We start from the raw sequence: 12771 nt of genomic DNA on the forward strand, positions 1-12771 counted from the left end.
TTTCCTACAAACAAATCATACAACTTGCTCCGTTAAGATCTTTATACTCATCTCTATCGTCGCAACCTGGTTGAGCGCTCATAACCCAGTTCACAGAAGCTCCATCTTCTTACTCTGGTCCAAAAAAGCTCGCTTATTGATAAACCAGGGAGCGCCGAACTCTCGCGAAACCTAGCTGTCCAGCAACAGTCCGCAAGATTGGTCTTGCATTTCAGTGACCTCCTTACAAACATCGCTGGTAGCTCGAAAAGAAGTAATTTTTGAAGTGCCGAAAATTTCCGGCGACGGAGCTAAAGCCAAATTAACTGATGAATTACCTTGAATCCATCATAAATTAAAAAAAACAATCCGGCAAATCTGGCAATTGACTCTTTTAAATGGGTATCCTTATCACAAGGACAGAAGTTTAATACTCGGTTGGAGCTCATATTTAGGAACTCCACACTTTTCGGTAGGCAAAGGGTTTACAGAAGCTCTATCTATTTATTTCGAATACCAGACTCCCCTGGGGTCCAGCTGTACAGTAATTATTCGCAAGATCAGCTGATCAGATTTGAAGTAACCTCCCTTCAGAGATGGACCCAGTAGCCTCGTATCCCGAAACTGAAATTATTTTCGAACTGTCAAAAATTTGCGAAGACTAAGCTAAACTTAAATAAACCGCATCCATCATAAGAAAAACGATTTGCCAAATCTATCCATTGACTCCTTCAAATATGTATCCTTAACACAAGAACAGTCGTTTAGAACTCGGATGGGGCTCAGATTTGTGAAAACCGCAACTTTTTGAAGCCAAAGAGTTCACAGGATCTCTATCTACTTTATCCGGTTCAAAAGAAGCTCATCTGATACTTATATGTAAAATAGAAGGTCGTACTCCCGCGGAATTCAGCTGTCCAGTACTAATCTGCAAGATCAGATTTGCAGTTTCGTGACCGCCCTTCAAAAATCGCCGCAGAAGCCTGGTAGGCCGAAACTGAAGTTATTTTTCAAATGTCGAATATTTCGGAAGGCGATAACCCGTTCGAAGCTCCCATTACGAAAAACGAAATCTCTTTTTCAGAGCAACGAGTTCACAGCTGCTTATCTGCTATATGCTATGTTAGTTAAAAAGGAGTTGGGGTGATGATATACTAAGGTACCCCAAACTTTCGCGAGACGCAGCTGTTCAGTGGTAGTCGGCAAGATCAGCTGATCGGCTTTGCGGTTCCTGTGATTTTGCTGTGGACATTCATAGCAGTTTTCTTTCGATTTCTTAATGAGAAGAAGCTATTTTTATTTAAACTATAGCACAAGATCAGTGAGCTCACATCTGGCATTGCTGCCCTGTCACCGAAGTGAACGCTTGCGGCGATTGACTCCATTAAGATTTGTAACCTCTTCCCAAGGACGAACGTGGCAAACCCTATTGTAGCTCCAAAAAGCGAAAACAGCATCTTTCTGAAAGTAATGATTTCATAGCAACTTTAACTACTAACTCCGGTCCAAAAGAAGCTCGCCTGTTATATGCCAAACATTGCCAAATTTTCTGGAGACCCAGCTGCCCAGTGGTAATTCGAAAGATCAGTTGATCAGCTCTTATATTCAGCTACATCGCCTCAATGAAGGCTACAGTAGTTTGGAATCCCGAAATTGGAATTAAGGCAACGTCCCCACAAGCTCTATGGAATATCCACCAGCGAACGTGAAAGCCCACTATTTACGTATATGCATTGTAGAGAACTAGTGCGGAACTAGTCAGAAACTAGAAAGTACTGCATTTCCCTCCAGGAGTTTCGTTTGTGAGCGTAAAAGTGCTCCAGTTCCAGTGTGTTGTAACTCTGTGCCAATATTTGCATTTATGTACCGAAGTTGGCAAACAAACACATACACACATAACAACACACACATACACACGTGTATACTTCGTTATTAAGTACTTTGTTACACAATTTGCAAAATGTCAAGTTGTTCATTTATTTATTACATTTTGTGATTTTCGAAAGCGTACAAGCTGCCAAGCACTAAACAACAAACACTTATGTTTATGCTTGCACCTTCACCGCAGCCAACACCTGCTGGCAGAGCAGCGCACTTGCGTTGCCTCGAAACGCTGCTGCAGCACGGCGACGCCTACGAAATGCGCCAACAACACGAGCACCTTCCCAAACGCCCGTGTTCTTAGACAAAGCAGCGGTTGTAGACACATGAAGCGTATGTCTCTGTGTGTGCGTGTGTCTGTGTGTGTGTGTGAGTAACCACAAAACCGAGGCACTTGACGCGGTTTTAAGTTTAACCATATAGGCGACAAGGATTCGTTTAATGCGACTTTGCTTGCTTCACTTCACTTGCCAACCAAAGCTTGCCTCACTTGCCACAAGCGCACACGCACACACTCACTCGCATGCATAGTTAATGCCGCTGTACATCTGCTTGAGTGTTTGCTCTTGTGTATATGTGTGTGTGTATGCGTGTGTTGCATGCATATGTGTTATATGTTGCAGTTGCCGCTTTGCATCAATTAAATTTCTACGGCTCAATGTTGGATCCGATTTTAATTAAAATCTTCTGCAAACAACGTCATTGAACGCGCTGTTGCATCTTCAGGTGGTGGTGGCGATGGCGCAGTTTTGCCAACGCTGGTATTGCAGCTGCCTTCGGTGCTGTGGCAGCCTTCGGGTCGGGCATATAGCAGCTGCGGCAGCAACACGTCTTCATGGCGCAACTGATGTGTGGCATATATAAAATGCTGATGTGTATGCACCTGCAATTGCTTTTGCCTTAAAATTGTTGTTGCTGTGATATGTATACATACATACAACATACATACATATGCATATATATCTCTATGTACATATGTGTGACAGCGCTCGTTAGCTGCAGCTGTGGCAACAGTGCCGCCGCTCTCCAATGCCGTCTTCGCCTGGGTGGCGGCGTTGCTCTGCTGAATCCAACGCCATCATTCACCAAAAGACCGGAAATTTCACTTACTTCATTTTGTTGCAATTTCTACACAGCAGCTTTTGTTGTTGTTAGTGTATATGTTGTTGTTTATGTATTAGTAGTTTGAGTCAGTCACGGCAGCGAAACGACCGCAGCCATCTCCTGCTGCAGCATAGCAGCTAGTTGTGTGTGTATGTGTGTGGCAATGGCGCCGTAGCGACCAGTTGCTTGCAACAAGTGGTATGTGCTGCATGCCACTCGAGCCAACGTACTTGCTGGCTCTTTAGCAGCGCTGGCGGCGGCATAATTAAGTGTTGTTCAGGTTCAGGTTTTTTTGTCGTTGCTTTCTGTTGCATTTAAATTACACTTGGCGATTTATTATTTATTTCTCGCGTATTTATTCACTCGCACAGCCACTCACATAATTTCAATTTATTTCTTATATGTGTTTGTAGTTGTTGTTGCTTTCGTGTATTTAATATTTTCTGTTTACTTAATTGCATTTTGAGCTGGCGACGGGACTGCTTTTAATTGCCATAGTGTTGCCTCAATATTTTCTCTCTTAACTAAATTTAATATTATTTGAAGGTTTTATTTTTCAGATTCAAAAAACAGTCACGACATTATTGAAAATATTAAAACATCCTATATTTTTATCTAAGATTCCTTTAAAATATAATATTTCACTGAAAATGGATTATTGAAGTCCAAATTTGCCAGTGACTTGCATGCTTCACCGAACCTTTGTTTATGAGGTGTTTGAATGGCTTTGTACTTAGTACTGCCATAAGTTCTGTCACAAGTATAGGTTCAAAATTTTATACAAAATGGTTGCCTTTTATTTCCGAGCAAGCAGCACAGGCCATGCGCACCGACTCGGCTTACAAACTTAAGTTCAATGGATTCAAATCTGTATTTCCAGACAGTCAATCGTGTGCTGCTTTGAAGCCAGGAATATTGCTTTTAAGCCACCGCTGGTTGGTTTTTTTTTTGTGTGTGGTACAAGAATCTTGCTGGAAGATTCAATAGGCTCCTCGAAGAGAGTATTGTGTAACTATTTTGTCATGCCTACTAAAAAATCCTCTAGAAGTAACATAACTGGAAAAATATTGTTAGCAGACTCTGGAAAATCGGATATTGGTAGAGACCCAAAAAGAAAATTTCCAAAATCTTCTTTCACTTCGACTGCATTGCTGAGAATTTCGATCGCTAATCTGCTCATCGATAGTTGGTTGCTAGCTAGCTCTATATAAGGAAAGCAAGCACTGTGGCCAGTACTTGAGCGATGCTCACGCCGTGAAGAGATGTGATTTGAACGTCACAAGGTGACTTCGACTGTAGCTGGCTACCAGCTGGCTCTATATAAGAAACGCAGGCACCGCGCCTGGCCAGTGCTTGAGCGATGCTCACGCCGCGAAGTTATGTGATTTTAACGTCACAAGGTGACTTCGACTGTAGTTGGCTACCAGCTGGCTCTATATAAGAAACGCAGGCACCGCGCCTGGCCTGTGCTTGAGTGATGCTCTCGCCGCGAAGTGATGTCATTCAAAAGTGCTAAGGTGACTTCACGGGAGCTGGCTGCCAGCTGGCTCTCGTTTTTTTAATTTTTTCTGAACTCAGAAGCGCTGAGAGGAAAATTTGTTTACTCACTACAGCGACACCAAAATGACATGAGCTGGAAACTGAGCGTCATCTGGAGCAACGGTAAAATGATAAGAAAATACACGGTATAGAGTTCTATGTTCGCGAATATGTACTCTACTATACATCACTTCTTCGAAATGTAACGAAGGTCACGAGAGTCTAGCACAGAATATACCGAAAAATGCTAAGAAAAACAAAGTATTATACCAAAACTGCCATCCAGAACATGTGAAAAAATAACGAGACAACAATTACTGCGAACAAAAACAAATACAAACGAACACTAGCGAACACAAATGGGATAGTGAACACACATAGACGAACGCATTAAAAAAAAGGAAAACACAAAGACTATGTGCTCAGCTCGTAAGTGAAAAATAAATAATATTAATAAGCTGTGCATAGAGGAAATACGCCAATAAAAGTGTTTTGAAATACGCCATCCGCTCGGCAGCAAAAACCTGAAGCGCAGCAAAAACACTCACACGTGTGCCAAAAATATACACTTTCGCTTATTAAAATGCACGTCTGCCGCCATGTGGAGTGCCTCATACGTATGTGTGTGTGCTGCGCTTTGAAGCGGCTGTTTAGCTTGCGCTGAGCTACTGGGCCGGCGAGTGCTTTTAGGGTCTTGCTACTTCCTGCTTTGACGAGGTGTTTGGGCATGCATGTCGTGCACACGTTTCCACTTAAGCATGCTTTAATATTGAAAATCCGGTTGGCCAACAAAAAGTAAGGCATTTACTGCCATCCTTTATGCCATGTCCCACTTGTTATGGTTGTTATGGCGCACACGTTCCAGCGAATATGTGACAAGCGTATACAAAGTAAACTGTAAGTTTTTCCAAACCGCATGTTTAGTGAAGGTTCTTTCTTTCATGTTTGTAAGCAAGTGGAGTAAGTAGCTTAGTTCGGAGATGCTCAGCTAATGTATAATTGTTGTGGCTGCTATATACTACAGTCTGCTCAAACTATTTCACTCAGTTCAGGGCTTTAAATCACTCATTTGTGTATTTCTGCTTTATTCAACGGCAAACCGTTATTAAATAAGAAAAAACATTAACTTCGGTTGCACCGAAGCTAAATACCCTTCACAGGTGCATTTCTGTTAGTAACTATTTGTTCAGTTTGTATGGCAGCTATATGCTATATTAATTCGATCTGAACAATTTCTTCGATTTTCATTCGAAAATTACAAATAACTCTATATAAATAAATATGTCACCAATGTCAAAGAAATATATCTTGACAAATGTGAATTTCGGTCCTTCCATTCCTGATTGATCGTTCAGTTTATATGGCAGCTATATGTTATAGTGGTCCGATATCGGCCGTTCCGACAAATGAGCAGCTTCTTGAAGAGAAAATGACGTTTGCAAAATTTCAAAAGGATATCTTAAATACTGATGGACTAGTTCGTATATATACAGACAGACAGACAGACAGACGGAAATGGCTAAATCGACTCAGCTCAACATACTGATCATTTGTATATATACTTTATAGGGCCTCCGACGCTTCCTTCTGGGTGTTACAAACATTGTGACAAACTTAATGTTCCTTGTTCAGGGTATAAAAATAATCACCACAGCTCAATTCGAATCAAAGACAAGCACTTTGCTGCCTGAAAGCACACGCGAACACGACTTCTCATAAACAACATTTACATAATGATATTGATCAACAACAATATTTGTGCGTGTTTATGGCAAGCGCCCATTAGCTTTTAGCGCAAACCGAAGCTCGAAATACATTGCAATGCCTGTCCAAAGCATGCAAAGTCGCCATTGCAATGAACTGGCCAAGTAAAAGGGCAAAAATACTAAAATGCATTAAAACGCTTTGTAAATTTATTCAAACTTAGCATTCAGATATATGTTACTTACTATATACTATACATACGTACATAGATGGCAGCGGCTATTGCGATTTTTGGTATTGGAGGGTAGAGCATGCGGGAGTGCCATGGTTGTCGTGAATTAACGCTGAGTTATGAACCTTTGGTTGCACAAGTATTGTAACTGACTGAAATATTATATGTGGTGTATGAATAAAAGCAAATATCTGTATCATATTTTCAATATATTTGTTCGATCATGAAGCATAAACTGTGAAAAAATGCGATTTCTAATCAGGCTGCCTTGTAAACCACTGTAACTGATATCAGGGAGCATAAAGTAGGTGCACGCTGAAGCCAGCATTTGTGTCTCACGTTTATGCACACAGATATTTCTACATTAAGGTGTGCGTTATTTTTCAAGTTGATTGAGCAAGTGCTTTATTTTTTGTTTAGAACAAAAATTCTTTTCTCATAGACATATCACATGTTATGATGTTTTGCATTAAGAAGGTTAAGTTAGAGCTATAAGGACTTGATATTCTAATACCAAATTTAATGCTCTACAAAAAAGACTTGAGTAATTTTTTTCGTAGAATAATTCTTTATAAAGTTATGCACCCTTGAAGTTATAAATTAAATGACCTGAGTATTCACAGAAGTGCCTCATAAAATGTTACTCATACGACACGGTGTACTGGTATATGAATATATGTATATGATATCTATATTGCCCATACGACATTTTGCTATATGAATACACTTCATTTGATGCATAATTTAGACTCAATTAATTACTTTTAAAGCCATGTTTGTATGAAAAAAATTATTAAAACATTTTTTCTCGAATATAAATTTTTCAAAGCAGTAGATTGATTCGCTTTTGAGATCAAAATTTGGATATTTGGATATTTGATATTCTAATATCTAAATTAACACTATATGAAAAAGTTCTGAATAATTTTTTTCGTAAAAATATGTGTTAAAATATTATACATTGTTAAGTTATAGATTAAATGACAAGTGCCTTAACAAATTATGTTGCTCATACCACATGGTGTACTATATGAATCATCTACTTTTGATACATAATTTTAGCTGTGTATATTTTTTAAAGCAATGCTTGTACGAAAAAAATTATTCGGACCTTTTTTGTAGAGCGGAAAATTTTGTATTCGAATATTAGTGTTTTAAGGCAGAAGATCGATGTGCTCTTGAGTTCAAAATTTTAGTGCAAAGTCTCAAGACATTTGATTAAAAATTTTGGAAAAAGTAAAATGTTTTAGGCACACTTTAAATTGAAAATATACAGTTTGTTTTCGTTATGCCTCTTTCTTAGGACAAAAGCTACAACTTTAAGCTCCATTTGTAACAAAAAATAATCAACTTTGGCAATAAGGAACACCTTAATGCTCTTAAACTACAACATATCTACACATAAGCACTTATGTGCATAGCACAGCACTTAGTTGCACATTAGTGTTTGAATGCTAACAAAATCCAGGCGTGTGCCACACACATGCACATACGAGTCCAGTTTAATGCAATACAATTATACCCGAGTCGTGTGCATTTCGGTTTGCATGCTAATGTAATTTTGTAGCGCATTTAAATATCTCTATCTCCGATACAAAAGTCTGTCTCGGACATGCATGCTAATGCTTTTAATATGCATGTAGCTTTGAACAGGATGTAGAAAATCATAGCGTAGAGTATTTGTGACTATTTATAGGTCAATCGTAGACGCAAAAGGCTGCAATTTCGTTTTGAATCCAGCTGTGTGTGTATAAATGACATATACTGGATATGAAATTTTAAACTCATTTATTCAGAATGTATATCTTGGCTATACTCAGCACAAATGGTATCAAAATAGAGGGTGGAAAGTATTTCATTAGTAGTTGATGATTTTTTTTTTGTGATATCAACACAAAGTCATGCATAAATTTAGTACCAAGGACATGATACACTAACCGAAAGAGATGGATGCGCATCTGTTTTATGGTCTGAATGAAATCTGGCCTGTCGGGCCTTATAAATACTTTGTTGCTCACACGAAATGGTGTACTATATGAATACTCTATATTTAATGCATAATTTTAACCGACTTCGCAAATTCGCTTACACAATTTGAATGATCTAGAAAAATTGTCAAAAGGTGGGACAGAAAACAGTTAAAAGGGGTGACTAGCTGATTTTTTTTTACCTTTGGCTTTAATAACCACTCCAACGGCTGCACAAGAAAGGTTACTTAACCTCCCATCAATCGACATTGATGTGAAGAGCTCTGTATCTGCAAGATAGGGGCTTTAGGTAAATTCTCTACAAGAACCTTCGGTCATAGCTAAATTAGTAAAGAGTTGGTGGATAAAACAGAGAACATACTCACACGCTTTATTTTTGAGAGAAGGTTCTCATTAGAAGAATATGGATGGTGCCGAAGCATGCGGCTCCAGCGAAAATTACAGTATTTACATAGAAGTATCAAAAAATGACTAAAATAGTGATCGCTGGAGTCTACTGCTTGGTGCTAGATCTTAGACGACCCTTCAATCGTCCGGAATACTGCACTATCTTTCAGGTGGAAGTGCTTGTATTCAAGAAACTGCTGAGCGCCAATAATGCAGGGAGCGAGATAAAAAACAGAAATATATTTTTATGTAGCCAAGCGGCAACTAAAGAAAAAATTGTATACCATATTACGTCAGAGAATGTCCTTCTCAAAGGATAAGTATATTGTGGGTTCCGGCCCACAAAGGAATTCGGGAAAATGACATCGCTGATGAGATTACCGAAAGCGTCATCCGTCTATCTACCTAACCAGTACAGGAAATTCGGAAGCCACAAAAAACATATACAATAAAATTGCGGAAAAGGCTCCAAGATAGAGATAAATGGTCTTAAGGGTATGCAAAAGTCCCGAAGCAAACTCCAAGCAGTTTACTCAGGTGGTAAGGATTACAAAACGGTTATTAGAATAATGAATGGTCACATGTCAGCCGGATTTGCTTTAGTAACGCTGATACATTCAGGAGATACATGAAAGTAAGCAGGAGAGAGTCGCTGGAATAGCTGCTTTGTTTCTGTTCAGCACTATCTAGGTTCAGTACTAAATATCTGAAATCTACCATGTTTTAAGTGACCAGCTAATATATAAAAATCAGATATCAAACCACTCCTCCAGTTCACTAAAAGCTCTGACGGACTGTGTGCTGAATATTTTGGTCATACTGTATGGCTTATGGCTAACCTTGCCATTTGAAAGTAATGTGGTAATGACTTATTAATAGAAATGTGTGCATCCCTTGCCCCAACGACCTTCACGAGCTGTTCTTGTAGCAAATTTTACATCAGCAAACTCCATTCGCCATAAACAGGAGCCGCTAGTATTGACTTGGATACAAGATCTGGTCTATAAGGTGAATGTATTACATTCTGCGAACTATACTCCAGCAGCTATTGGCTTCTTCTATCGATGTGTCTAGTCTGGCATTGTCTTTGCGGAATACAATTTCTATTCTATAGGCCAAAGCTGATCGGTTAATCGCCTGATTGATTAATCGCATAGTAATACTTTCAGACGGTTGTAGCTAGCTCGACTCCTTGCCAACAGAAGGCTAATTAAACCTTTTTGACCATTAATCCGATTCGATTGAGATTCCACCTCGATCATATTCACTTGACGTTGTTAGAATTGAGCCAATTTTCATTATTAGTAACCATCCGCTTCGGAGTTGAGTAGTTTTATAGCGAGTTACATAAAGAAATACAGTCCAGAATCTAAACGGCTTTTTTGCTAAGTTTAGCTGGAAAATTGCTTCTATGAAATCCGGACTCTCTATGGCTTAACCCGTTCGGACTTATAGCGTTGTCCTGATGGAAGACGATGCCCTTTCTGTTGATCAGTTCTGGTCGTTTTGCTTCAATCTCATCAGTTGTTGACAGTAAAATGTAGAATCAACCGTTCGGCCAGGCTGGAGCAGTTCATGAAAGATGATTCCTTTCCAATCCGACCAAGCACTTAGCATAACCGTTCGAGGCGTCAATCCTTGCTTTGTTACTATTTGTTGAGCTTCACCACGCTTGGATCATGATCTTTTTCGTACATTATTGATCAATTTTCCGCCTCCTGTTACCGTTCGCTTCAGAAATGGTCGATTTCATTTCGTTTCAGCAAAGAATCCCAGTTGTTAATTCGGTCCATTGTGGTACCCACACATCGGGCTTCATTTTGTAGCCAGTAATGCTAACAAATGAGCGGCTTCTTAGGGGAAAAAATAACTCGAGCGGAACTTCGGATGGATATCTCAAAAACAGAAGGACTAGTTCGCCTTTATACAGAGGGACAGAGAGATGGATATGACTATACTGACTCAGTTTGCAATGTTGATTATTGATACGAGTATGTATATTGTGTAGGATCTCCGACGTAAGTATTATCTAAAGTGTTAGAAACTTAATTTACTCTATATAGGGTATAATATTGGGTTTACTTTTACTAGGACTCATATAATTGCAGTAGGTTCAATATTTGCTATATATTTACAACTGTAATAGATGTACAAAACTTAGCATATCAGCATTGCCAATTATTATCAAGAACTCAACGCAAATCGGCCAACTGGAAGTACATAAATTATCTTTAATTTAACAAACATTGTTTTGTTGGAAAAGTTTCTCCGACCGATAACCAGAAAGCAAGGCTCTATTATAAGCAACGTAAAGGCTTTAACGTATGCATAAGCAATTTACACATATACACACAAGCATACATAACTGTTGGTGTAGAACATTGCAGCGTGTGCTGGTACAAAAATAGACATTCATGCATGACCAAGTTATCAACGCGCTGCCTCATAGTCTCATACTCGGGTGAAGCAACGATGTGAGCTCCCCCAACGTGCCGCAAAAGCTTTTTAATATTATTGCATTGCCGTTGATTATAGCTGAGCAGTTGTGCGCCGTTGTTGTTATTGTAATTACTTACTCAGCGATTCACTTTAGATAACTAGTTGGCGTTAAGCGCCATTAAAACGCTTTGATTCATTTATATATACAAATACATATACAAGCATATATGTAGCTGTAAATACATATAGACACCAGCACATTCACTTTGTGTCAGATAGTCGTAAATCAAATTGTTAACTAGACGCGTCGGAAGTTACATGAAACAGGATGTGCAGAATGGCGGCAAAACGCCGAAGCAACGAAACGAAAACATCGCATACACTCCTTCGTGCTGCGAGTGTCAGAGCAGCAAAGCGGCGCATGTTGACGTTATTAGAATTGTCTGCTGGTGGATAAGTTGGTTATACACACTTATAGTATTAAAAATTATGAAAATTGCGGATATGTGATGCATATAAAAGCATTACCCCACCGCAAGAAGAAGATCCTTTCGCTATATACCACTTCGGTAACAGGAAGGAAGGCAGTTTCGTGTGTATATAGAGCGCAGTTGTGAGTATAAATATCACACTTGTGGTGGTTTAAGTGAAAAACGGATTTTGGGGGTCTCAAGCTGAGGTGAGAATGCTCGTCTACTTTGTATCTCTAATTAGCGTTGTTGCCAACTAAGTGGTTTAAGTTGAGTCCGCAGTTATTTGGAAGGAATTTTTTGTCTTTTCTTGATTGGCTCAAGAGAAGTCAATCCTTTCCAAAAGAACTAGTTCACACTTTTCCCACTTATTCCATTTGGTAAATGGGCTTTGAGTTTTTTTAGAGTTAAGTCTTTTCTTACGACTGAAACTTACAGGGTTCGTCCGAAAAGTATAATAATAGGACCAAATCGATTTGAAAAAATTTATTGAACCAATCGTTACAATTCTTTAAAAACTTTCAAAATAGACTTCTTCTATGTCGATGCAGTGCTGCCAGCGCGATTTCCCATTTCCAAGCATTCTCTCAAGGCATTCTCCAAAATAGCCTTGAGAGCCGAGTTGCATGCCGATTGGATCCTCTCTGTCGGCTCAAAATGCTTGCCTTTTATCGGCCTTTTCAAGCAAAGAAACAAAAAAAAGTTCAAAGGCCCACATCTGGGCTGTAAGGCGGCTGCGGATGCATTGGGATCCCGTCCTTGGTTGGGTAGCTGTTCACAAGAAAGGCGGTGTGAGCCGGGGCGTTATCGTGGTGCAACTTCCAATCGGCTGCGAAAGCTTGTCCGACCCGATTGAGCCTTCGTTTGTGTCTCTTGAAGACTTCCGCATAAAACTTGGCATTGACGGTTTGTACAAGAGGAAAAAATTCATGGTGGACGATACCTTTGATGCCTTAAAAGACAATGGGCATCATTTTCACTTTGGATTTGATCATTCATCCCTTTTTTTAGCGAAGAGATGACGGCGTGTGTCACTCAGAAGATTCTC

This window comes from Bactrocera dorsalis, chromosome 1 (genome assembly GCF_023373825.1).
Source record: "Bactrocera dorsalis isolate Fly_Bdor chromosome 1, ASM2337382v1, whole genome shotgun sequence".
Lineage (NCBI taxonomy): Eukaryota > Metazoa > Arthropoda > Insecta > Diptera > Tephritidae > Bactrocera > Bactrocera dorsalis.